At 39.9% G+C, this 26518-nt stretch overlaps 1 protein-coding gene across 1 annotated transcript in view; it reads right to left on the reverse strand.

Moving 5' to 3' along the window:
- The window catches only part of LOC103545992 (zinc finger protein 709-like), a 515885-nt gene that overhangs the window by 180401 nt on the left and 308966 nt on the right, over positions 1 to 26518 (reverse strand). The gene's annotated exons all lie outside the window — the stretch shown is intronic.

Consider the following 26518-nt stretch of genomic DNA (forward strand, 5'->3'; position numbering starts at 1 on the left):
GGGACAACAGTTATGGCACCTGTGTGACACAGCCAAGGGATTAAGCAAACTGGATTTAAGCCTGCAGTCTTTAAACTTTATGAACCAACTGGTTGTTGTGCTGGAGGATCATAACTCTGACGGCACTGATGTGAGGCCCTCTGGAAGAACAATGTATAAATACCAGGGTACAGAGGACACCTCATGCCCCAAAGTATATCCAGTGACCTGAAATACAGAACAGGGAAGGACAGCAGAAAGGGAGCAAGAGGAAAAAGGCACTGAAAGAAGGTCCACAATGTGACCCAAATGGAAATCCAAAATACACTAAAAGAATTTTCACAACAACAATGATAAAAGAGTGCTCCTTGGCTTTTGAGCCTCCAAAACATAGGTTTTGAATCATGTTCCCATCTCCTGTGATGCAATAATTCACAACACTTCACGCAGTTACTCAATGCTGGGTCTCAAATTACAGTTACACCTGGCTGGGGTCTCAGTAAATTTAAGCAAAGGACCCGTGATCTCAGGGAAGTTACTGAGTATAACGCAGAGGCCGGATTGCTATACTTCACCTGAACCATGAGAACTCTTTGCCAGGCCTCCCAGTCAGGACCCATTGTCCCAAAATATCCCACCGTGAGCAGGAAAGCTCTGAATCCATAATTCATAAATTAAAATTCAGTTAAATCAAGTCTTCACTCCTTCCAAACTGGCTTCCCAAAATGGGACTCCATGGTCCCTACCCCTTAGTTAAATTAGATAACATGGCCCAGTGCAAACTGAACAGAACCTTCAAGGACTGAACACTATTGTAAGAAACCTACTTAGGAAGAAGTGATTATCCCCAGGGTTTCTACTTTGAACAGCTGAATTTGGCCTGTTCTTAAATCTGAACTGCATCTACCTTGTGCCAGGGTCCCAGGTATGACATTACATTAATGACATTCTCCGTTGTGGACACTCATCTCATGTTCAGGACATATATTGAATAAAGGGGCTCACAAACTGTGATGGGCCATTGCCCTACACACTGTATGCGGTCCTGACACCTTGGTTGCATTTAGGGAAAATGCAAATCAAAACTACACTAAGATATCACCTTACACTTGTGAGAATGGCTATAATCACCAACACAAAAAATAAAAAATGTTGGAGAGGGTGTGGAGAAAAGAGAAGCCTCATACACTGCTGGCAGGAGTGCAAATTGGTGCAGCCACTATGGAAAACAGTATGGAGATTTCTCAAAAAACTGAAAATAGAACTACCATATGAGCCAGCTATCCCACTACTGGCTATTAATGCAAAGAACCTGAAATCAACAATTCAAAGAGACATGTGCACCCCTATGCTCACTGCAGCATTATTCACAATAGCCAAGATGTGGAAGCAACCCAGTGCCCATCAACTGATGATTGGGTAAAGAAGATATGGTGTATATATATGGAATGGAATACTACTCAGCCATAAAAAATGACAGACTCATCCCATTTGCAGCAACATGGATGGACCTTGAGGGTATTATTTTAAGTGAAATAAGCCAGAGAAAGACAGACACTGTGTGATTTCACTCATATGTGGAAGATAAACACATGGACAAAGAGAACTATTTAGTGGTTACCAGGGTGAAGGGGGTGGGGGGAGGGCACAAAGGGTGAGGGGGTGCACCTATATGGTGACTGATAAATAATATACCACTGAAATTTCACTATGTTGTAAACTATCATAACCTCAATTAAAAAAATAAAATCTGACAGTACAAGTGCTGCGGGCAATGAGGAGCAAGTGGAACTCGCACCCTGCTGGGGGAGCGCAAAACGCCCGAGCTTCTCTGGAAAACAGTTGGGCCATTTCTTCTAAGTTAAACACACACCTACCATATGACCCAGCAGTCGCACTCCTAAGACTTTATTCACCCCAGCAAAATGAAAACTTATGTTCACAAAAAAGCCTAAAAGTGAAGGTTTACAGCAATTTCATTCACAGTTGCCCCAAACCGGAAACAATCCCCACGTCCTTCAGTTGATGACTAACAAAGGAAGTGTGGTTCAGCCACACTCCATGGAATACTGGTCAGCGATGGAGAGGAATGCAGACGAATCTCAAGATGCTAAGTGAAGGAAGCCAGACCCGGAAGCCTCCATACTGTACAATTCCATTTCTCTGACATCCTGGAAAAGGCAAACCCATAGGGAGGAGACCAGCTTAGTGGGGGCGAGGGGTCAGGGGTGGGGGAGGGTGCACCTACAAAGGGGAAGCCCAGGGCTCTGGAGAGGGGAGAATGGTCTGTACCTGGCTCATGGTGGAGGTAACACAACTGCGTGCATTTGTCAAAACTCAAAGAACTGTACCCCAAAAAGTGTGAATTTTATTGTATATAAATTTAACATTTTTAAATTAAAAAAATTATTTAATAAAGAGAAGGCCATGACCTTCCTGACATCATTGTTTATTTCAGTTATCCATAAGCTTTTCATTACCAAATACATTGTTGCTACTATTTTTAAAAAAGTGCCTTGAGTTATATTAATTATAAGAAATATCAAAGATAATTTACTTTCATTTATTCCTTTTCTGATCCTCCACCTTTATCATTTACATTCTTTCTGATGAATTTTTGAACATTTTATTAACAGTACATGTACTAAAGACAAACTCCCTCTGTTTTTGTCTCAGAAATTTCTTATTTTTTCTTTACTTTCGAAGGATAATTTTGCTCGACACAGAATTCTAGGAGAGTGGTTTTTTAATTTTAAAGGTTTAAATATTTTACTCCACTCTGTTTTTGGTTCTATGGTTTCTGAAAAGAAGTCTGATTGAATCTAATCTTTGTTTTTCTATAACTGAGATCTGCTTTCTCCTCTGGCATCTTTCAATGTATTTACTTTGTCTTTGATCTTTGTCTAAATGAATACAGTGTACTTGGGTGTGCATTTTTAGTGTTTTTTATGTTTAGTGTTTTCTAGCTTCCTAGATCTACAGTTGTCATCTATTATTAATTTTAGGAAATTTCAGTGATTGTAACTTATTTCTTCTGTTTCTTTCTGTCATTCTTTTCCTTTAGGTATTCCCATTTTGTGTATTTTATTTTGTTTTATTTATTTAATTGAGGTCATATTAGCTTATAACATTGTGTAAATTTCAGGTATACATTATTATATATCAGTTTCTGTATAGACTGCATCATGTTCACCATCAGTGGTCTACTTTTTATCTATCACCATACATATGTGCCCTTTACCCCTTTCACCCTCCTCTCACCCCCTTTCCTTCTGGTAACCATTAATCTGTTCTCTTTATCCATGTGTTTATCTTCCATATATGAGTGAAATCATATGTTTGTCCTACTCTGCCTGGCTTATTTCACTCAGCATAATACTCTCAAGGTCCGTCTATGTTGTGGGAAGTGGCATGATTTTGTCTTTTTTTATAGCTGAGTAGTATTCTGTTGTGTATATATATATATACCTCATTTTCCTTATCCATTAATCCATTGATGAGCACTTGTGTTGATTCCACATCTTGGTGATTGTGAGTAATGCTGCGATGAAGACAGGGATGCATAAATCTCTTTGAATTGTTGATTTCAAGTTCTTTGGGTAAATACCCAGTAGTGGGTTGGCTCGATCATATGGTATTTCTATTTTTAATTGTTGGGAAATCTCCATAATGTTTTCCATAGCACCTGCACCAATTGCAATCCCACCAGCAGTGTATGGAGTTTCCCTTTCTTCCACATCCTCTCCAACATTTGTTATTTCCTGTCTTGTTAATTTTAGCCATTCTAATAAGTGTAAGGTAAAATCTCATTGTAAGTTTGATTTGCATTTCCCTAATAATTAGTGACGTTGAACATCTTTTATGTGCCTGTTGGCCATCTGTATATCTTCTTTTGTAAAACTGTCTATTCAGGTGCCAGCCCCGTGGCCAAGTGGTTAAGTTCACGCGCTCCGCTTTGGTGGCCCAGAGTTTCACTGGTTCAGATCCTGGGCACGGACACGGCACCACTCGTCAGGCCATGGTGAGGCAGCATCCCACATGCCACAACTAGAAGGGCCCACAACTAAAATACACAACTATCTACTGGGGGGGGGGGCTTGGGGAGAAAAAGCAGAAAAAAAACATGTCTATTCATGTCACCTGCCCATTTTTTGATCTGTTGTGTTTTTGTTGTTGAGTTGTATGAGTTCTTTATATATTTTGGAATTTAAACCCTTGGTGAATATATGATTTGCAAATATTTTCTCCTTTTTGGTGGGTTGTCTCTTTGTTTTGTTCATGATTTCCTTTGGTCTGCAGAAGGTTTTTAATCTGATGTAGTCCCATTTGTTTATCTTTTCTTTTGTTTCCCTTGCCTAGTAGACATGGTATTCAAAAAGATGCTGCTAAGACTGATGTCCAAGAGTGTCCTGCCTATATTTTCTTCTAGGAGTTTTATGGTTTCACATCTTACTTTCAAGTCTTTAATCTATTTTGAGTTGATTTTTGTGGATGGTGTGAGATAATGGTCTCCTTTCATTCTTTTGCATGAGGCTGTCCAGTTTTCCCAACACCATTTATTGAAGAGACTTTCCTTTCTCCATTGCATGTCTTTGTCTCCTTTGTAGAAGATTAGCTGTCCACAGATGTGTAGTTTATTTCTGGGCTCTCAATTCTGTTCCACTGATCTGGGTGTCTGGTTTTCTGCCAGTGCCATGCTGTTTTGATTACTATAGCTTTGTAGTATATTTTGAAGTCTGGATTCTGATACCTCCAGCTTTGTTCTTTTTCTCAGGATTGCTTTGGCTTTTCGGGATATTTTGTTGTTCCATACAAATTTTAGGATTCTTTGTTCTATTTCCATGGAGAACGTCATTGGGATTCTGGCTGAGATTTCACTGAATCCATAGATTGCTTTAGGTAATATGAACATTTTAACTGTTTATTCTTTGACTCCATTAGCATGGAATATCTTTTCATTTCTTTATGTCTTCATATTTTTCCTTATAACAATATAATAGTATCATAGTTTTCAGTGTATAGGTCTTTTACCTCCTTGGCTTAATTTATTCCTAGATATTTTATTCCTTTTTTTTTTGCAATGGTAACTGAGATTGTGTTCTTGACTTATCTTTCTGCTAGTTCAATATTAGTGTAAAGAAATGCAACTGATTTTTGTATGTTGATTCTGTACCCTACAACTTTCCTGTCGTTCTTCATTTTTTCTAATAGTTTTCTGGTGGATTCATTAGGGTTTTCTATATATAGAATCACGTCATCTACCAATAGTGACAGTTTCACTTATTTCTTTCCAATATGAATCCCTTTAGTTTCTTCTAATTTCCTAATTGCTCTGGCCAAAACTTCCAGTACTATGTTGAATAAGAGTGGTGGGAGTGGATACCCTTGTCTTGTTCCTGTACTCAGAGGGATGGCTTTCAGTTTTTCCCCATAGAGTATGATGTTGGCTGTGGGTTTGTCATATATGGCCTCTATCATGTTGAGGCACTTTCCTTCTTTACCCATTTTGTTGAGAATTTTTATCATAAATGGATGTTTTATCTTCTCAAATGTTTTCTCTGCATCTATTAAGATGACCATGTGATTTTTATTCCTCATTTTTTAAATGTGGTGTATCATACTGATTGATTTGCAGATGTTGAACCTTCCCTACATCCTGGAATAAATACCACGTGATTATGGTGTATGATCCTTTTATTGTATTGTTGTATTCAATTTGCTAATAGTTTGTTGAGGATTTTTGCATCTATGTTCATCAGGAACATCGGCCTATAGTTTTCCTGTTTTGTGTTGTCCTTGTCTAGTTTTGGTGTCAGGGTAATGTTGGCCTTGTAGAATGAGGTAGGCAGTATCCCATTTTCTTTAATATTTTGGAGTAGTTTGAGAAGGATGGGTATTAAATCTTCTTTGAATATTTTGTAGAATTCACCAGACAAGCCATCTGGTCCTGGACTTTTGCTTTTTGGGTGGTTTTTGATTACTGTTTTAATCTCTTTACTTGTGATTGGTCTATTCATATTCTCTATTTCTTCTTGATTCAGTTTTGGGAGGTTTTATGATTCCAAGAATTCAGACATTTCTTCTAGGTTATCCAATTTGTTGGCATATAGCTTCTCACGGTATTCTCTTATAGTCCTTTGTATTTCTCTGGTATCCATTGTACTTTCTCCTCTTTCATTTCTAATTTTATTTATTTGAGTCTTCTCTCTTTTTTCCTAGTCTGGCTAAAGGTTTGTCAATTTTGTTTATCTTAAGAAATAACCAGCTCTTAGTTTTGTTGCTCCTTTCTACTGTTTTTTTAAGTTTCTATTTCATTTGTTTCTGCTCAAATTTTTATTTCCATTTTTCTACAGACTTTGGGCTTTGTTCTTTTTCTAGTTCTTTTAGGTGTAGTTTAAGGTTACTTCTTTGAGTTTTTCTTGTATGTTGAGGTAGGCCGGAATTGCTATAAATTTCTCTCTTAGTACCACTTTTGTTGCATTCCATAAGAGTTGGCATGTTATGTTTTCATTTTCATTTGTTGCTCGGTATTTTTTCATTTCTCCTTTGACTTCTTCATTGATCCAATGGTTGTTTAGTAGCATGTTGTTTAGTCTTCACATGTTTGTGACTATCCCAGCTTTTTTCTTATAGCTGATTTCTAGTTTCATGGCATTGTGGTTAGAAAAGATGTTTGATATCATTTCCTTCTTCTTAAATTTATTGAGGCTTGCCTTGTTTCCCAACATATGCTCTATCTTTGAGAACCTTCCATGTGCACTTGAGAAGAATGTGCATTCTGCTATTTTTGGATGGAGTGTTCTATATATATCTATTAAGCCCATCTGTCTAGTTTTTCATTTAATTCCAATATTTCCTTGTTGACTTTCTGTCTGAATGATCTATCCATTGATGTAAGTGGGGTGTTGAGGTCCCCTACTATTATTGTGTTACCATCAGTTTCTCCCTTTAGGTCTGTAAGTAGTTGCTTTATGTACTTTGGTGCTCTTGTGTTGGTGCATATATGTTAATAGGTGTTATGTCTTCTTGGTGGAATGTCCCTTTTATCATTATATGATGCCCATCTTTGTCTCCATTATCTTTTTATCCTGAAGTCTGCTTTGTCTGATATAAGTATGGCTACATCCACTTTCTTTTGCTTGCCATTTTCTTGGAGTATCACCTTCCATCCTTTCACTTTGAGCCTCTGTTTGTCTTTAGAGCTGAGATGTGTTTCCTGGAGGCAGCATATTGTTGAGTTTTGTTTTTTAATCCATCTAGCCACTCTGTGTCTTTTGATTGGTGAATTCACTTCATTTACATTTAGAGTGATTATTGATATATGAGGTCCTAATAGTGACACATCATCTCTTGTTTTCTAGTTTCTCTGTATTTTCATTGCTCCTTTTCCCTTGTATTTCTAACTGCCATTTCCATTTGGTGATTTTCCGTGATGGTTTTCTCGATTTTCTCTGTATTTATAATTTGTGACTCTGCTCTGATTTTTTGTATTGTGGTTACCATGAGGTTTGTATGAAAGATCTCATAAATGAGATAGTCCATTTTCTGATAGCCTCTTATCCATTAGCCTAAGCAGGTTCCATCCTTCTCCTCTTCCCTTTCTATGTTTTTGTTATCACAAATTATTCTTCTTTGCATTGTCAGTTTGTGACTAAATTGAAGTGTTTATAGTTATTTTTGTTGCTTTCTTTATCTTTTATGTTTTAATTGTTTGCTAACCTATTCTGATAGAGAGCTGCAATTCTCTGATTTTGTCTGTCTACATATGTCCTTGCTCAAAGCTTGGTAAACTATTGCCTTTTTGTTTCAGGTAGGAAGGCTCCTTTCATCATTTCTTGTAAGGCAGGGCTAGTGGTGACGAGCTCTGTCAGCTTTTGTTTGTCTGGGAAAGCTTTTATTTCTCTGTCATTTCTGAAGGATAATTTTGCTGGGTAGAGTATTCTTGGATGATAGTTTTTGTCTTTCAGTAATTTGAATATATCATTCCATTCTCTCCTAGCCTGTAACTTCTCTGATGAGAAGTCTGCTGAAAACCTCATGGGGTTCCTTCGCAGGTTATTTTCTTTTTCTCTTACTGCCCTTAACATTTTTTCTTTATCATTGAGTTTTGACAGTTTTAATATTATATGCCTTAGAGTAAGTCTTTTTGCATTGATGTAATTAGAAGTTCTGTTAGCTTCATGTACCTGGATGTTGAGTTCCTTCCCTAAGTTTGGGAAGTTCTCGGCTATTATTTCCTTTTTTAAAATTAATTAATTAATTTAATTTTGAGGAAGATTAGCCCTTAGCTAACATCTGCCGCCAATCCTCCTCTTTTTGCTGAGGGAAACTGGTCCTGAGCTAACGTCTGTGCCCGTCTTCCTCTACTTTTTATATGTGGGACGCCTGCCACAGCATGGCTTGATAAGTGGTGTATAGGTCCGCACCCAGGATCGAAACGGATGAACCCTGGGCCACCAAAGTGGAACGTGTGAACTTGGCCACTGTGCCGTTGGGCCAGCCCCTCAGCTATTATTTCTGTGAACAAGCTCTCTGCTCCTTTCTCCCACTCCTTTCCCCCTGGGATGCCTATAATCCTTATGTTGATTTTCCTTATTGTTTGATATTTCTTGAAGAATTTCTTCATTTCTTTAAAACCTTAGTTCTCTCTCCTCCACCTGAAGCATTTCTAGGTTTCTATCCTTGAGGTCACTTCCTCTCCTCCATAAGTTCTAGTCTATTTTTTGTGCTTTCTCCATTATTTTTTATCTCACTAATTGTATCCTTCATATTCAGAATTTCTGTCTTGTTTCTTTAGAGCTTCAATCTCTGGTAAACTGTTCCTTCTCTTCATTAATTTTATGAACTGTCTTCCTGAGTTTTCTTGTAACTCACTGAGTTTCTTTGTGATAGCTATTTTTATTTCTCTGTCAGTTAGATTATAGTCTTCTGTGACTTCTGGTTTGGTTTCTGGAGAATTGTCCTTTCCCTTCTATTCTGCATTGTTACTGTAGTTCTTCATGGTGTTTGATGAACTGACCCTCTTTTGGCACATCTGTGGTAGTAATCACCTTTTCTTATTTGGGTACCACTTTGGTTACTTTGGTCCCATGTTCCTCTACTGGCTCTCTGTGGGCTCAGGTGCTGCTGGCCTGAGCACCATCTGTGCTGCTATTCCTGGATTGTCTGGGGATCTAGGGACTTGTATACAGCACCTGCTGCTGGTGCAGCTGGTGTTGGGGTTGCCACCACTGGGGGCTGGGCCACTTGTTCTGCTGTGGTTCCTTTTGCTTCTGGTCACAGATTCTGTCTGCCACCATTGTGGGGAGCAGAAGCTGTTTCTCCTGTTCTTACCCTATCTGGTCACAGCTGTGCCACTTGGCTGCTCTGTGTTCATGCCGGCTGGGCCACCATGCTCAGTGAGTGGGTCATGCTCATGCAGGTGTGGCCATCACTCTTATGGGGCACTTTTGCTTGCTTGTGTTGTGCCACTGCCTAGTGGGGCAACTTCACAAAGGCCAGGCTGCCATGCTTTCTGGTCAGGTTGCACTCACATAGTCTGTGCTGCCACCACTTGGTGGGGAGCATTCATGTGGGTGGGCCTGCCACCACTCCACAAGCATTCACACATGGGCTGGGCTGCCCCTGCTTCCACTCACAGTCGTACGGGCCTCTATGTGAGGATCTGCATCCTGGATCACTGCCACTGGGGAGGAGTAGGGGACTGCTCCCTTATTTCCACTACTTCCTGGGCATCCACTCTACCCACCTTCAAATGTATAGCTGCCTGGATCTCTCAGGCATCCTGTTGTGCTGTGTAGGGATTCCAGTGTTGGTGAATGGATGTCTGTTTGGTTGTAACGTAGAAGAGAGAGACAAGAGGAATGACTCACTCTGCCATGATGCTGATGACACTCCCATTATACATATTTTAAGACTTCTGTTAGAGAAGGTTGTTCTAGGCTTCATGGATATTGTGTTCTGTCTTTTTTTCTTCTTTTTTCTTTGCATTAGACTCTGGTGAAATAGATGTTTTTGAGTACAGGCCTTGTTAAGAACAGATTATCTGGGGCACATTTCAAAATGCTTTCTTTCTTCTCTCTTTCCCAATTTTAGAGACACTCATTTGCCCTGTGACCTCCAGGCTCTCATGGATTCAAGAAGAGTTGTTTATTTCAAGTTTCTTTTCTTTTCTTCTTGTGAGATCAAGAATGACAGCTTCTAAGTTCCTTAAGTTCTGGATCAGAAGTTGGCAGTGCATCATCCCTTGTGGTGGTTGGGAAAGACTTCCTCTTTTTGTTGCTGAAGAAGATTCACCCTGGGCTAACATCTGCTGCCAATCTTCCTCTTTTTGTATGTGGGGCACCACCACAGCGTGGCCACTGACAAACCAGTGGTGTAGGTCCATGCCCAGGAACTGAACCTGGGCCACTGAAGTGAAGCACACCAAACTTAACAAATTAGGCAAATGAGGCCAGCCCAGGAAAGACTTCCTCTTGAAGTTGGGGAATGGATATTTTATGTTATTTTGCAGGAAAGCACTGTTGACTTCTTTATGTAATCTACAATCATGGCCAAATTCACCATCAAACCTATGTGGACTTCGTTGAACTCCCTTGCAATCTGCAGCTCTTAGCCTGTTCCTCAAAGATAGCAGTGCCCAGGTACACTGTTAGGATTTGACCAGAAAGAGGTCTTATGGCACATTATCTCGCTGCCTATTCTAAAATTTGGCTGGAAGCAGTCCTGAGGCACACAGGTATAGGGATTTTTTAGACTTAAGTTGTCATGCCTTCTTCCTGTGTCTGAGCTCTAAGTTCCAAATAACTTTCTAGCCCCATCAAACCATAGAGAGAGAGAAAGGAAAAGCAGAGTCTGTGATAAATATTACACAAGTTAAAAGCAATGCTTCCCCACAAGATTATTTACATTCAGGCAGCTGCATCTCATTACTAATAATGGCCTGAAATACTTTTGGAGAATATAGCCAGGGGGGCTTTGGTAAAAGCTTAATTTTTACAAGCCACCTGGACTCTCATGTTCAGCAATGGGAATAGAAGAATTAGCTTCCAGTTCTTCATTAGGTTTTTATTCACTGCAACCTCATGCACATTTGACCCCACCACATGGAGTGATGATGTAACTGGTGGGTGATAAGGAAGAAGATATAAGAACTTTTCTCATGAGGAGTCAGTCTTAAAATGATAATATTTGGTTGATGTGTACAGCATTTCTGTCATTTCCTGAAATGCTCTGGACCCTGACATTAGAGAGAAATAAGATGTAATGTGATCACAGTAAAAATGGTTAATAATTTCCATGTGATCATAATACTTTTAAACTTATGAGGATGTGTGGATAGAGAGTTCAAGTCAGAGGACATTCACAAATGGGGAGAAAAAGGTAAAAATCAATTAGGAGTACATTTGTGTCTGTATTGAACATACAGCCTAGACTGTAGGCTGACTTTTTCTGGAAAGAACCAGAGAATTAGACTGCTTGGAGGAGACCTGAAAAGCTCAGAACAAATATCAAATAGCAAGCTCAGAAATTATTTCTAAAAATGACAAATTTTCACTGAATTAAATGGTAGAGAATGTTACACTCCCAGGATGTTGGTGATGTCAATTAATAAAAGGCATGAACTGCAAGAGAAGCAAGAAGTTTATTTGGGGTCCTGGGAAATGTAATTCAGGAGGCACAGATTTGAGTAGAAAATTTGCTCTGATGTGGACAAAGGAAGTGTCAGGGGTTTATAAAGTCAAAACTGCAAGCTTCCATAAGTTGTCTTGAACAATTCATGATCAGTTCTGGCAAGGAGCAAGCTGACATGCCAGTAGGTGATTGATTCTTAAGTTGTTCCTAAGCAGTTTGTTCTTTTCTGAAAGAGGAATTGTTCCAGGATATGGTTTCTGTGGTCAGGTGAAGTTCAAAATTCAGTCCACACCTGCCTGTGGATGTGCATAAGCCTCACTTCCTTAATGGCCTCCCAGCTCCATTTTAGAAGTCTTGACATATGTCACACTATTTTGGTATCTTCATCTACAGGGAAAACAATAGAGCAATCAGCCAGCAATTAATGGAGTTTAACCACTGGGTGTGGTCCATGAAAGAGGAAGACAGCCCTGCAAATACCATTGTCTGATGACAGTGGGCTCACCCAGAGCTGTGCCCCACCTTGGGAGATTTACCACAGGTTTCACTCTGTATGGGGGAAATAGGCCTCACTAAAACAATCCACGTTACTGAGCAAATTACAATAAAAACTTCTTGAATAAAGGGGACCAATACCTAGAGTTACTACAATATATTACCTATAATGTCCAGTTTGTAACAGAATTATGAGTTATGCAAAGATACAGAAAAGTAGCAACCATACACGGGGAAAAAAACAGCAATTGAAAAAATGACCCAACTCTTACAGGAAACCCCAGTAAAATTAACAGGTGACATCTCAGCAGAAAAATGGAAGGTCAGAAAGGAAAAAGCAGGTAACATATTCAAAGTGCACAAAGGAAAAACCTGTCAACCAGCAATCCTATGTTCACAAAAATTACATTATTAAAACTGAAGGTGAAATGAAGACTTTTCCTGGAGAAACAAAACTGAGATAATATATCGATAGGCAACTGCCATGCAAGAATGACTGCAGCAGTTCTACAGGCCTAAAGCACGTGACCCAGGGTGGTAATTCATGTTAATACAGAGAAACTAAACACCAGAATAAGGTATTCTGTAATTATGAAAGACACAATGAATACATATTTTCTCCTTTCTTCTCTTATCTGACATCAGACGAATTGTATAAAATACTATATGTAAAGTGCTGTTGGGACTATAATATATAGAAATGTAATGCATGTATAATATGTTTGCCATTAAATGCACAAAAGTCATAGAGGGAGCAAAGCTGTATGGGCCAAGGAAATGACTGCAAATGGTAAAGACATTAGTGTAACAAGATATTATTGGTTATGCTATTAATAGACATAATCTGCCTAACAATACGACAAAAATGGCAAAAAGGAATAGAGGTATATCAGTAATGTTTCCATGTATTGCTGGAATTGAGCTAGGATAAATTCAAAGCTCATTCTTATTAAGAAGTATATGTTAAACAGTTGACTAGCCCCTAAAAAAAATTCAAAAATGTAGTGAAAAAGTCATTTAAAAATTAAAATGCTACATTAGAAAATATTCACTTACTGCAATAGAAACCTTGATAGGAGGAGTAGAGAACCTGAAAAGAATGTGAGAATTGTAGAAAACAAAAAGTAAAACGGCAGGTGTTATTGTAACTATGTCAGTTATACTAAATGTGAATGGATTACATTATCCAAAAGGAGGAAGAGATTTCCACCTCAGATTTAAAACATAAACCATGATCTAAATAGATGCTGTGTACAAAAGGCGCACTTAGTTTCAAAGATACAGGTAGATTGAAAGTAAAGGCACAGGAAATATACATCTGTAAACAGCCCCCACAAGATAGCTGGAGAGATGATACAAATGTCTGGCCAAATAGACTTTAAAACAAAAAATATCACTAGAGATATTGAGGGACATTATGTTATGCTGAAAGGATTAGGTTAAAGTCTATGGCCTGCATCTCACATAGAACATAGAAAAAGATTTATAGCCATCAATGCCTATACTAACAAAGAAGAGAGATCTCAAATCAATAACCTAACCTTTCACCTTAACAAATTTGCAAAGATGGGGTACCAAACTGAAGCAAGGAGAAAAGGAAATAATAAAAATTAGAGCATAAATTAATTAAATGAAGAAGAGAAAAAAACACAGAGATAATTAATGAAATCAAAAGCGGATTCTATGATAAGATTAACAAATTGACAAATCTTGAGCTGCAGAAAATTGGGGAAGATTGAAATTAATATAATAAGGAAGAAAGGGTATTACTACTGACATTGTGGAAATAAAAAAGATTTGAAAGGAATTCAATGAACAATTGTATGGCAATTGTACTGGATAAACTCCTTGAAAGAAAAAATTACTGAAACTCTCTCAAGAGTAAATGGAAAATCTGAATAGCACTAAAATAAGTGAAGTGGTTGAATTAGTAAATAAAGAAGAAAAAATACTCTTCAAGCCAGGGCCCAGATGGCTTCAACTCAGAATTCTCCAAAACACTCAGAAAAGGTTTATTATGGATTCTTTACAAACTCTTAAAAAATAGATTAGAGACAACACTTCACACTCATTTTGTGAAGCCAGTAGTACTCTGATACCAAAACCAAGAAGTGTATTGCAGAAAAAACTACATCCTTATTTGTTTTGTGAACATGGATCAAAAAACTTCAACAAATACTAGGAAGCCTAAACCAGCAACATACAAAAAGAATTATATACAATGAGCAAGTGGATTTATTCCAGGGATGAAAGGTCAGGTTAACATCTCAAAATCTGTTAACATAAAGAAGGATGTCAATAGAGTAAAAAGCAAAAATGGCAAGTTCACTGCAATAGACTCAAGGAAAATAACTGAAAAAATCAATACCCTTTCATGTGTAAAACACTCAGCAGACCATGAATACAAGAAAATTTTCTTACTTCATAGTGATCATCTATGGAAAACCCATAGCTATTATTATGTTTAACAATGAAAGGCTGGGATGCTTTCCCCTGATAATAAGGAGCAGAAGAAGGACGGCTGCTCTTGCCACTTTTATCCTGGAATGTACTGAAGATGCTATCCAGATCCATTAGGCAAGAAAAGGAAATAAAATGCATGCAGATTGGTTTAGAAGAGGTGACAGTCTCTCTACCTCCAGATGTGCTATCTTGTGTAGGGCTTCAGAATATGTCACTCCAAGATATGGCACACTGGGCTATTGATTATTTTGAATTAAAGATCCTTGAGAAATGGCCATCACAGGAAGGACACTCTGACCCTCATTCGCCCCCCTGAAAGCATGAGATGAATCTCTCATGTGAAAGGCACCCTCTTTGAACCAGGAGGGTATAAGGCAACCTTATCATCAGAGACATGAAGTTTAGGGCTGAGAAGGCTGTATAAACAAACCTTGGGGGTTTTTTTACCGCTTACTATAACTAGCTCAAACCCCTCTGACTAGTTAATTTTTGCCAAATATATTGTTTCTATGTCTAAAAGGTATAAAAGCTTCCTGATTTGGTCACTTATTTGAGTCTTGTTTTTTTAATGAATTTTCCGTATGTAGGAAATTATTTTGTTTATTCCTGTTAATCTGTCTTACATCAATTTAATTATTAGACTACCTAAGGAACCTAGAAGGGAAGAAGGTAAAATTATTCCATCCCTATGGTTGCATATAGAGAACTCTGAGTCCACAATAAAACTATTAGAACTTCTAATCGAGTTCTCCAATGTTGTAGGATACAAAAGCAAAATATAAAAAAAAATTGTATTTTTATACACTTTCAATGAACAATGGTGATGATGAAATTAAGAAAACAAATGCATGTATAATAGCATCAAAAGTAATAAGATACTTAGGAATAAATTTAACAAAAAAGTACAAAATATATACTATGAAAACTATAATCGCGATTGACAGAAATTAATAAAAGTATCAATAAGTTGGAAACTATCCCAATTTCATGGATCAGAAGACTTAACATTGTTTAAATAGCGCTGTTTTCCAAAATGAAGAGTCAACACGATACTTATAATCCCAACTGATGGTTTATAGAAACTGTCAAGTTGGTTGATAAATTTATATAGAATTGCAGGGAGTCAGAATAGCCAAGCCATACTTAAAAAAGAAAAACAAATTTGTGGACTTACATTTCCTGATTTCAAAACGTTGTAGTGAGCAATGGTCATCTAGATAGTGTGGTACTGGGGCCGGCCCCGTGGCCGAGTGGTTAAGTTCGTGCGCTCTGCTTCGGCGGCCCAGGGTTTCCCTGTTTCGGATCCTGGGTGCGAACATGTCACTGCTCATCAGGCCACGCTGAGGCGGCATACCACATAGCAGAACCAGAGGCACTCACAACTAGAATCTACAACTATGTACTGGGGGGCTTTGGGGAGAAGAATAAAAAAAAAAGATTAGCAACAGTTGTTAGCTCAGGTATCAACCTTTAAAAGAAAAAAGTGTGGTACTGACACAAGGATAGACATACACATCTGTGGAATAAATTAAGATTTAAGAAATACACCCACACATCTATGGTCAACTTATTTTTGAAAAAAGTGCTAAGAATGGGGAAAGAGTATTTTCATAAATTGGTGCTGGGCGAAGTGGATGGCCATATGAAAGGAAAGAGACGTACACTTATATCACACCACATGAAATAATTTACCAAGAAGAATCAAAGACTCAAACCTAAGAGTAAAACTATCACGTTCAAATAAATCATAGGAAAAAGTTCCTGACACTGGATTTGGCAAAGAATTGTTAGTTATGATATGAAGTACAAAAATGGAGGGAAATGGTAATTTGGACTTTATCAAATTAATGACGTCTGTGCTTCAAAGGACATCATCAAGACAGTGAAAATACCCTTTGGAAACCTTGTTCACTATTGCTGGGAATATAAAATCATGTTGCAGGCATGAAAAACAACATAGGAGTCCCTTGAAAAATTAGGAGCTGAGTTATCATCCAATCTCGCAATTCTACTTATGGGTAAGTACCCAAAAGAGTTAAAAGCAGGGACTCAAACAGATTTATGTCCACTCATGTTCATATGAGCATTAGTTACAATAGCCAAAAGGTGAAAGTAACCCAAGAGTCCATCAATGGATGAACGGATAAAAAAACTGGTACATACATGCACATATATGGGCAGCTAATCTTCAACAAAGGTGCTAAGAACATACAAGGGAGGTAAGACAGTCTCTTCAATAAATGGTATTGGGAAAACTGAACAGCCACATGAGAAAGAATGAAAGTAGACCATTATTTCACGCATACACAAAAATAAACTCAAAATGGATCAAAGACTTGAAGATAAGTCCTGAAACCACAAAAATCCTGGAAGATAATATAGGTAGTAAACTCTGATGTCGGACTTAAAAGGATCTTTTCAAATACCATGTCCTCTCAGACAAGGGAAACAAAAGAAAAAATAAACAAGTGGGAGTTCATCAGACCAAAGAGCATCTGCAAGGCCAAAGAAACTAGGATCAAAACAAAGAGACAACCCACCAATAGGGAGAAAATTTTTGCAAATCATATATCCGAGAAGGGGTTAATCTCCATAATATATAAGGAACTCACACAACCAAACAACAAAAAAACAAACAGCCCAATCAAAACATGGGCAGAGGATATGAACAGACATTTTTCGAAAGAAGATATACAGATGGCCAATAAACATATGAAACGATGTCCAACATCACTAATCATCAGGGAGATGTGAATCAAAACTACACTAAGATACCACCTTACGCCTGTTAAAATGGCTGTAATCACTAAGACTAAAACCAACAAATGTTGGAGAGGTTGTGGAGAGAAGGGAACCCTCATCCACTGCTGGTGGGAGTGCAAACTGGTGCAGCCACTATGGAAAACAGTATGGAGATTCCTCAAAAAACTAAAAATAGAGCTACCATATGACCCAGCTATCCCACTACTGGGTATCTACCCAAACGACTTGAAACCAACAATCCAAAGTAACATATGTACCCCTATGTTCATTGCAACACTATTCACAACTGATGACTGGATAAAGAAGATGTGTATATATATATATATATATATATACACACACACACATACAATGGAATACTACTCAGCCAGAAAAAAAGACAAATTCATCCCATTTGCAACAACATGCAAAGACCTGGAGGTGGGTCAAAGACCAGCTGTGGGTTGGGGGGCTGGGGTTATGAGCCTACCACTGCTTGTGCTCAATTCTCTGTGGCCGGGGGTGTCATAGCAGCAGGGGAACCAAAATTACATGCACCACCTCCAGTGCTGCTACCTGGTTCTGTGGGGGTGTTGATACCACCACTGCCTGGGGGTCTGGGATCATGGGCCCTGCATCTCCCACTGTGCCCAGGGAGCTGAGGTTGTGGGCACCACCTCTGCTGTTACCCCAGTTCTGCCTCCTCTGTGTGTTCCAATCAAACCAGCTTCAAATGTACAGATGTGTGGACCTCTCCAGCATCCTGGTTGTTAAGCAGAAGAAAGTCTGTTGAGTTACAAATGTCTTACTAGTTATAGATTGAAAGGGAGAGACAAAGGGAGCATCTCACAGTGCCATAATGCTGCCATCACACTTTATTTGTTTCTTTAAGGACGTGGCTCATGTGATTAAGGAGATGGGATAAGTTAGAAATCTGCAATCAAGATGGGCAGGTTGGAAACCCTAGGAAAGAACTGTAGTCCAAGTCAAAGACATTATAGTGGCAGAATCCTTCTTGTTCAGGGAAGGTCAGTTTTTGTTCTAAGAACAATTGATTGGAAGAGGAGCATCCACATTATGGAGCTTAATCTCGTTTACTTAACCTCCACTCATTGAAACGGTAATCTCATGAGAAAGTGACCAGAAATACCCAGCAGGATGTTTGACTAAATATTTGGGCACTGTGGCCAAGTTGAAACAGAGATATTGGCTTGTAGTTTTCTCCTCTTCGCATGTTTTTGTCTGTCTTTGGCATCAGGGAGATGCTGGCCTCAAAAAATGAGTGTGGAAGCATTCCTTCTAGTTTTTGGAAGAGGTTAAGAAGGATTGGTATTAATTCTTTGGATTCATTATTGGTCTGTTCAGACTATTTTTCAATTCTTCCTTGGGGGGTTGTATGTTTCTAGGAATTTATCCAATTTCTTCTAGGTCATCAAATTTGTTCACATATACATGTTCATAATAGTCCCTTTTGATTCTTTTCAGTTTTGAGGCATCTGTTTTAATATGTCCTCTTTCACTTCTGACTTTATATACTTGATATATACAGAGAGATTCTTCTCTCTGCTTTTCATAGTCAGTTAAGGGCTTGTCAATGGTGTTTTTCATTTCAAAACACTGATAGTTTTTAAATTCTTCTGTTTTCCTATATTCTCTCTATTTCTGCTCTCACCTTTATTATTTCCTAACTTTGCTAATTTAAGGTATAGTTTGTTGTTCTTTTTCTAGGTTCTTGAGGTATAATATTAGGTTATTTTGCTACCTTTCTTCCTTAATATGTGTCTATTGCTATAAACTTCCACTTTACTACTACTTATGCTGCGTCCCACCAGTTTTCCTGAGTTGTTTTCATTTTTGCCTCAAGATATTTTTTAAATTCCGTTTTGACTTTCTCTGACGCAGTGGTTGTCCAGGAGTGTTTTAATTTCCACGTATTTGTCAATATTCACAATGCGATTAGAGGTAAATAGTCCTTTGGTGCGAGGCTGTATGATTTCTTGACTAGGCCGTAGACCATTAATGTTTCCTTGGCTGTACATGTCAGGGGCTTCCATATCCTCTAGTGCCCTTGTGTTTTTCTTCCCTAGTGTGTTTGGGAATCCCTAGAAACTCAGTCTTCTGTAGAGTCTGTGTCTTACAGCTCCATTTTAATCCACGGTTTTTATACTAGATCCCTGATGATAAGGTGGGAAGGTATCAGGTGGAAAATACACTCTTATGTTATGATGAAACCTGTAATCTCTTGGCGGGACAGAATCCCCGCCCCAGGAGCTTCAGAACAGGTTCTCAGCATTTACTCCTCCCCTTTGTCAGAGAGGAAACCCGAGGAGTCTGGAGTTGTCTGACTGCCCTTTCTCCCAGTCAGAGAGAGTCTGTCAAATGAGTTTGCTTTGAGGGATGGCCTAAGTCTCAGAGAACACAGTGCTTTGTGTGTATAATGTTCCCCCATTTTCTGCAAGGAGAATGAGACTTTCTTTTCCAGTCTCCACAGTGAGAACCTCCCTGGGCTCCTTAGGAAAAATTCATGAAATTGGGGAGTTTTCTAAGACTGGAGTCCTCACAGGTTTTAACTCTCAAGCTAGTCCACTCTTGGGCAAATCCATCTCTAATAGTTCGTGTGTTCCTAGAGGTGGCTGGCTCCAGTCATTTCTCCTCTGTAAGTGGTAATTCTCTACATGCACCTGTGTCTCATTTTGGGGCACTGGTTACCATGCAGTCGCAAATCACTGATGGATCTAAGAAGGTGTGTTGCTTTTCAGGTGGTTCAATTATTTTCTTGTTGCAAAGATGTGAACAATCACTCCAACTCACTACATATTGAAACAGAAACCATCATTCACTCTGTCGCTCTGCATTTTCCCTTGTGAGTAGCCCATTTTCAATTATTGATTGTCCTGCTGGAGCTCATGTGTGTAGTTTCAAAGTTTTTCAGTTTTTTTCTCTTCTTTCTCTTCTTCTTCTCCTCTTTAAAGCCCCCCAGTACATAGTTGTATATTCTAGTTGTAGGTCCTTCTGGCTGTGCTATGTGGGATGCTGCCTCAGCATGGCTTCATGAGCAGTGCTAGGTCCGCACCCAGGATCTGAACCAGGAAACCCTGGGCTGCCGAAGGGGAGCACAGGAATTTAATCACTGCCACATGGCTGGCTTAGCTTTTCATTTCTAACCAGTGCATCTGAAAACATTATCATACAGGGTCTCTGCACTTGGATTTCTTATCCTCACCTTCTAAACATTCCCTACACCGACATCCTGTGCTTCACCTGAAAGCCATTTTCTGGGGGTTGCCTTGTGTTTTATCAATGCCCTTGTGGGGGCAGGATTAATACCCGACCTTAATGAGACCAGACAGCAAGACTGCGTTGCCACACGCATCTTGTTAATGAAATGTTTATTACTCAGGGTTACTTTCTAAGGAGAGTAGGGCAAGGGGAAGCTGGCTCAGGTGGCTTCTGCAAAGGTCCATGGGTTTGCTGTTTAAGGTGTGCAGGCATAGAGGCTGCAGGTTTTCATGGTCTGAGCCTCCTGTCTGCAGACACAGAAAGAAAAGGGCCCCCTGTCAACCTTCAAAACTTGTTTACCATTGTGGGCCAGACAGGGTGAGAGGGAACCTACGGCTGATGGAGAGTCAAATATCAAATACAAGGTCAGTGTCTTTATTAGGGTTCACTCCTGAGGTCAGTTGACTGAATGACGCCATTACTTATTTAAATAATTTTGATTTGAATATTAATTAAAAAGCGATGTGAAAACCAAAAGCAACATATTGTATTGAAGATGGCAAAGCCTCAAAAAAACCCATTTGAATCTAGTTATCCAAAAGTTTTGGAGATACCTAGAAAAATGTCAGTATGGTTCCATAACTCTGTACAAATACTTATGTGATATTACTGTTTATTGTAATTTTTACCTCATTTGTTCATATTGGTGGCACCTTCCCAAAACAGCCTACCCACAGCCAACAAGCTGCCCTTTCTCCTGTCTCTTCTTTTTCTCTCTGAAATAACTGCTCTTTAAGGAGTGACCGTCTGAAGCGCTGACCTCAGGCACAGGGTATAATCATGCTTTTGCCCCCTCCAGACTCCCCCCTAATGTTGGGACAAACCCAGCCTCAGTCACAGCTTCACTCTAGACACAGATAGATTCCAGCCAAGACATCGACCCAGGACCCCTGTGATGAGGGCCCATTCTCATCCTCCTGCTCCCAAAGGACAAGGAGTTACAGAAACTGCCAACTCACAGACCTCTGTACACAGAACCCAGGCTTGGTGGGGTCAACAGTGTAACACAGGGCAGCACAGTGCCCAGGAGGAGCTGCCCAGCAAGCAGCAGCCCACAGTGCAGGAGCCTCCAGGCTTTCTCATCAGCCTGTCCAGGTAAGAAGGCCCAGGGGAAAGGGAGGGTGAGGCTTAAGTTGTCAGAGGTCAAACATCAAATATGTGCACAAATATGGCACCTTGTACAAATATGTGTACAAGAACAAACAGGTGACAAAATAAGGATTCACATTGGCTTGTTTTTTGTTGTTTGTTTGGGTTTTTTTTTTTTTTTTTTTGAGGAAAATTAGCCCTGAGCTAACATCCATGCCCATCTTCCTCTACTTTATACGTGGGATGCCTACCACAGCATGGCTTGCCAAGCAGTGCCATGTCCGCACCTGGGATCCGAACTGGCGAACCCAGGGCTGCCGAAGCAGAGTGTTCGCAATTAACCGCTGCACCAGTGGGCCAGCCCCTACACTGCCTTGATTTTATGTAAAGAAACACTAACAGGATGATGAAGCAGTGATCAACACTGGTCATGTGAGGGAGGCTGGAGTCAGAGCAGAGGAGTGGGGCAGGACGAGCAAGCAGGGGGTCTCCTTAAGTGAGTTTCTTCTCAATGGAATGTTTAGCCCTTCCAATGGACTGTTTACATTAAATAAAAACAGAAATTTTTAAGTACAATATTTTCCTATGCTTAATAATTATTAACTTTTGCTTTATTCACTAATATGTGTGCGCTATGGTCAAGCCAAGTTGCCACGGGGATATTGGCTTGTGGTTTTCCTCTCTTCTTCGTCTGGCTTTGACACGAGGGACATGCTGGCCCCAGAAAATGAGTTTGGCAGTGTTTGTTCTATTTCAACTGTTTGGACGAGTTTAAGAGGGGTTGGTGTTACTTCCTTGAATTTGTTCTTATTTGGTGTTGGTTCATCCAGGCTTCCTAATGTTTAATTCTTTCTTGGTAGGTTGCATGTTTTTATGAATTTATCCATTTCTTCTAAGTTATACAATTTGCATCTAAATATTCATCATGGCCCCTTTTGATCTTTTGGAGACATCTGCTGTACTCTGTCCTCCTTCATTTCTGATTTTATGTACTTGAGTCTTCTCTCTTCATTGTTGGTCTAAGAGTTTCTTGATTTTATTTTTTTTTAAATGGAAACTATTGTTTTTCTATTCCCTATTTCTGCTTTAATATTTATTATTCCTTAACTTTAGCTAACTTTGGGTTTACTTTGTTGTTCCTTTTCTGCTTCCTTCAGGTGTAAGTTTATGTTGTTAAGTTGATATCTTTTTTACATAATATAGGTGTTTTTCATTATGAACTTCCCTTTTACTACTCTTTATACTTCATCCCACAAGTTTCTTAAGTCTTTTCATTTTTTTCTTGTGATTTTGTATGTGTGTGTGTGTGAGGAAGACTGGCCCTGAGCTAACATCTGTGCCAACCTTCCTCTAGTAGGTGTGACACCTCCACAGCATGGCTTGGTGACCAGTGTGTAGGTCCACACCTGGGATCCAAACCCACAAACCTTGGGCTGCTGAAGCAGAGTGTGTGAAGTTAACCACTGTGCCACCAGGCTGGTCCTTGAGTTGTTTGTTTGTTTTTGAGGAAGATTAGCCCTGAGCTAACATCTGCTGCCAATCCTCCTCTGTTTTGCTGAGGAAGACTGGCCCTGAACTCACATCCATGCCCATTTTCCTCTACTCTATATATGGGATACCTGCCACACATGGCAAGCCAAGCGGTGCCATATCTGCACCCAGGATCCGAACCAGCGAACCCCGGGCCACTGAAGCAGAACGTGTGCACTTAACTGCTATGCCACCAGGCCGGCCCGTGAGATATTTTTTACATTTCCTTTTCCTTGTTTGGCAGCACATATGCTGAATTACCTTTTGATTTTTGTCTTTGAGTCAGTGGTTTGTCCGAGTGTATTATTTAATTTCCACATATTTGCACAATAAGATTTGAGATAAACAGGCCTTTAGTGTGAGTGTTATGATTTCTTGAACAGGAGTCAGACTATGTTTAGTGTTTGCTGCAGGTGGAGGGGTCAGGGGCTTCATGGTCTGCAGTGTCCTTGCACTTATCTCCCTGGTGTGTTTGGGTTTCCCTAGAAACTCATTCTTAAATAGAATCTGTGTCTTGCAGCTCTGTTTTCATCCAGTGTTTGTATCCTGAAGCCCTGCTGATATGGTGTCAGGTATTTGGAATGGAAAATGTCCTCATCTGTTACGATGAAACCTGCAATGTTTTGATGGTAAAGAATCCCTGGACCGTGAACTTCAGAACAGGATCCTAGCACTTATATTTCCTCCACTTGTGTCAGAGAGGAACCTGAAGTGACTGCAGGTGTCTGTTTGCACTTTGCCCAATCAGAGAAGACTTTGCACATTAGTTTTCTTTGAGGAATGGTCTATGTTACAGACAAAATGCTTGTTGTGTATATGAGAATGTCTCCCCCCATTTCCTGCATGAAGCAAGAGGCATTTTTTTTCTGATCTTCACTATGAGGACCAGGTCAGGTCTGCTGAAGGAAACATGAATTTTGCGAGCCCATATGACTGCCCCAACCCAGAGTTTTTAACTCTGAAGATAATCCATACTATGTCTCCAACAATCCATCCACTACAGTTTACATGGTCCTAGATATTTGCTGACTCCAGACCTTTCTCCTCCCAGTACACAGTAATTCTCTACGTTTGCCTCTCTCTCATTTGGGGGCACTGTTTGCCAGGTAACCATGTAACCTCCAATCTCTCACAGATCTGAGGGGCTCCTTTTCACAGTGTCTAGTGTTGTTCTTGTGAAGGTGAGATGATCGCTCAGCACTATTTACATATCAGAACAGAAACTATCCATTCACATCTGTTGCCCTGTATTTTCCCTTGTGAGACGATATCATTTTCACTTATCGATGCTACTGCTAGAGCCATGGGGGTGGTTTGTTTTTCTTTGGTGACCAGTGCATCTAAATCATTATCACACAGGGATCTCTGCATTTGGATTTCTTTTCCTCATCTTATAAAAATTCCCTACCCTGAAAACCTGTGCCTCACGCAAGACTTTCAATGGGCTACATTCTGTGGTATCATTGTTCTTTTTGGGGCAGGATTGACACCTGACCTAAAATGGGATTGGATGCAAGGCTGATGCTGCCACAGGCATCAAGTGAATAGAAATGTTTACTACTCACAGGTAGTTTCCAAGGAGTGTAGGGCAAAGGTAAGCAGGCTCAGGTGGTTGATGCAAAGGACAATGGGTTGGCCCTTTAAGGAGTGTGGGGTAGAGGCTGCAGGTTTTAATGTCTGACCCTCCTACCCACTGACACAAAGAAAAGGGGCGTGTGATCCTTCCTGACCTGTTTACCATTGATGACCAGGCAGAGTGAGCAGGAATCTAAAGCTGATTGAGAGTCAAATATCAAAGATGACGTCGGTGTCATTATTGAAGTTCACTCCTGTTGTTCATTAACTGAGTAATGACACATCTCATTTAAATGAATTTGATTTGATTAAAAATCCACGTGAATAAAACAAGGCACACAACTAAGATGACAAAGCCTCAAAAACACATTTGAATCCAATCATTCTGAAGTGTTGGAGAGAAAGGAAAATGTGTCAGTGTGGTTCCAGAACTCTGGTCAAATATTTAATTAACGCTAGCATTTATTTTAATTTGTCTCATTTGTTGTGTTCTTGGAGACACCCTGCCAGTGCAGCCTGCCCACATGCAGCGAGCAGCCCTTTTAGGGAACAGAGCTCTCCCTGGCTGGTTAATAAATAGTCCAAACCCCAAGGAGTCAGCAGCTAACATGGCTGCCAGGGGGTTTTCCTTCAGGGAAACATCTCAAACACTAGCTGTCCACTACAGGTATTCTGAGTGTTTGGGACATTTCTTGATTGGCATTAAGGATGTGTTTGTTGAATGACATCATGCGTGCCCAGGTAGCAGTGACTCCCATGACAATGAGCACATTTGTGCAAATGGTAGGAACACAGTGTATTTGTGTTCAATGGGCTCGAGGACACAGGGTCCACAGACCACAGGTGACATTAGGAGGAACACCCAGGAGTGGGATCTAAGAGTGGTGGCCAGGGGGCATTATTACAGTAGACCAAAGACCTGCAGGAGTGCCCATTCTGACAGGAATGTCTGGTATAGAAAGGCTCTACTTAGAGGTGCCAGTGAGCCTGATGATCAGGACAAAGTACTAGGCCCCAAAGACTGGGCATGAATCTAACTGATGACTCAAACAGCAGGAAGGCCTATTAAGAGGAAAGCAAGGCTTGTCTCAGTGAGCCATTAGCCAGCCTATGAGGGGGTAGCCCAGGGTTGTAAGAGAGGTACAAGGTCCACTGAAAACCTTCTTTAAAAGCCCAGTTTTTTGTATTTTGATAAATGATTTGATATTGTCAATAATTTCTAGAGTATCTTGGTGAACCCTTGCATTTTGGTTTTAGGAGATGATGTATGATAGCATAATAAATTTTTCTATATATTTCTACCATGGATTGAGCATCACAAGTGCCCCAGAAAAGGCGGTGAGGGGCCCTACAATGTCTATTCACCCTAGCTGTAAGGAGCCTTCATCAGCCTGGAGGCGATGTCCAGTGACTTTTTTTTTTCATATTACCTGCTTTGATCAGTCACTAAGGTATCCATGGCAGAGGAGGGAAGTCTCTTGAATTGTGCCTAAACCTTTAGGTTAGAACTGTTGCCAATCTTTTTTTTTCCTGCTTTTTCTCCCCAAATCCCCCCAGTACATAGTTGTATGTTTTAGTTGTGGGTCCTTCTAGTTGTGGCATGTGGGATCCTACCTCAGCATGGCTTGATGAGCGGTGCCATGTCGCCATCCAGGATGAAACTGACGAAACCCCGGGCCGCCAGAGCAGATGACGCAAACTCAACCACTTGGCCACAGGGCTGGCCCCAGCA

Source organism: Equus przewalskii, chromosome 6, assembly GCF_037783145.1.
Source record: "Equus przewalskii isolate Varuska chromosome 6, EquPr2, whole genome shotgun sequence".
Classification (NCBI taxonomy): domain Eukaryota; kingdom Metazoa; phylum Chordata; class Mammalia; order Perissodactyla; family Equidae; genus Equus; species Equus przewalskii.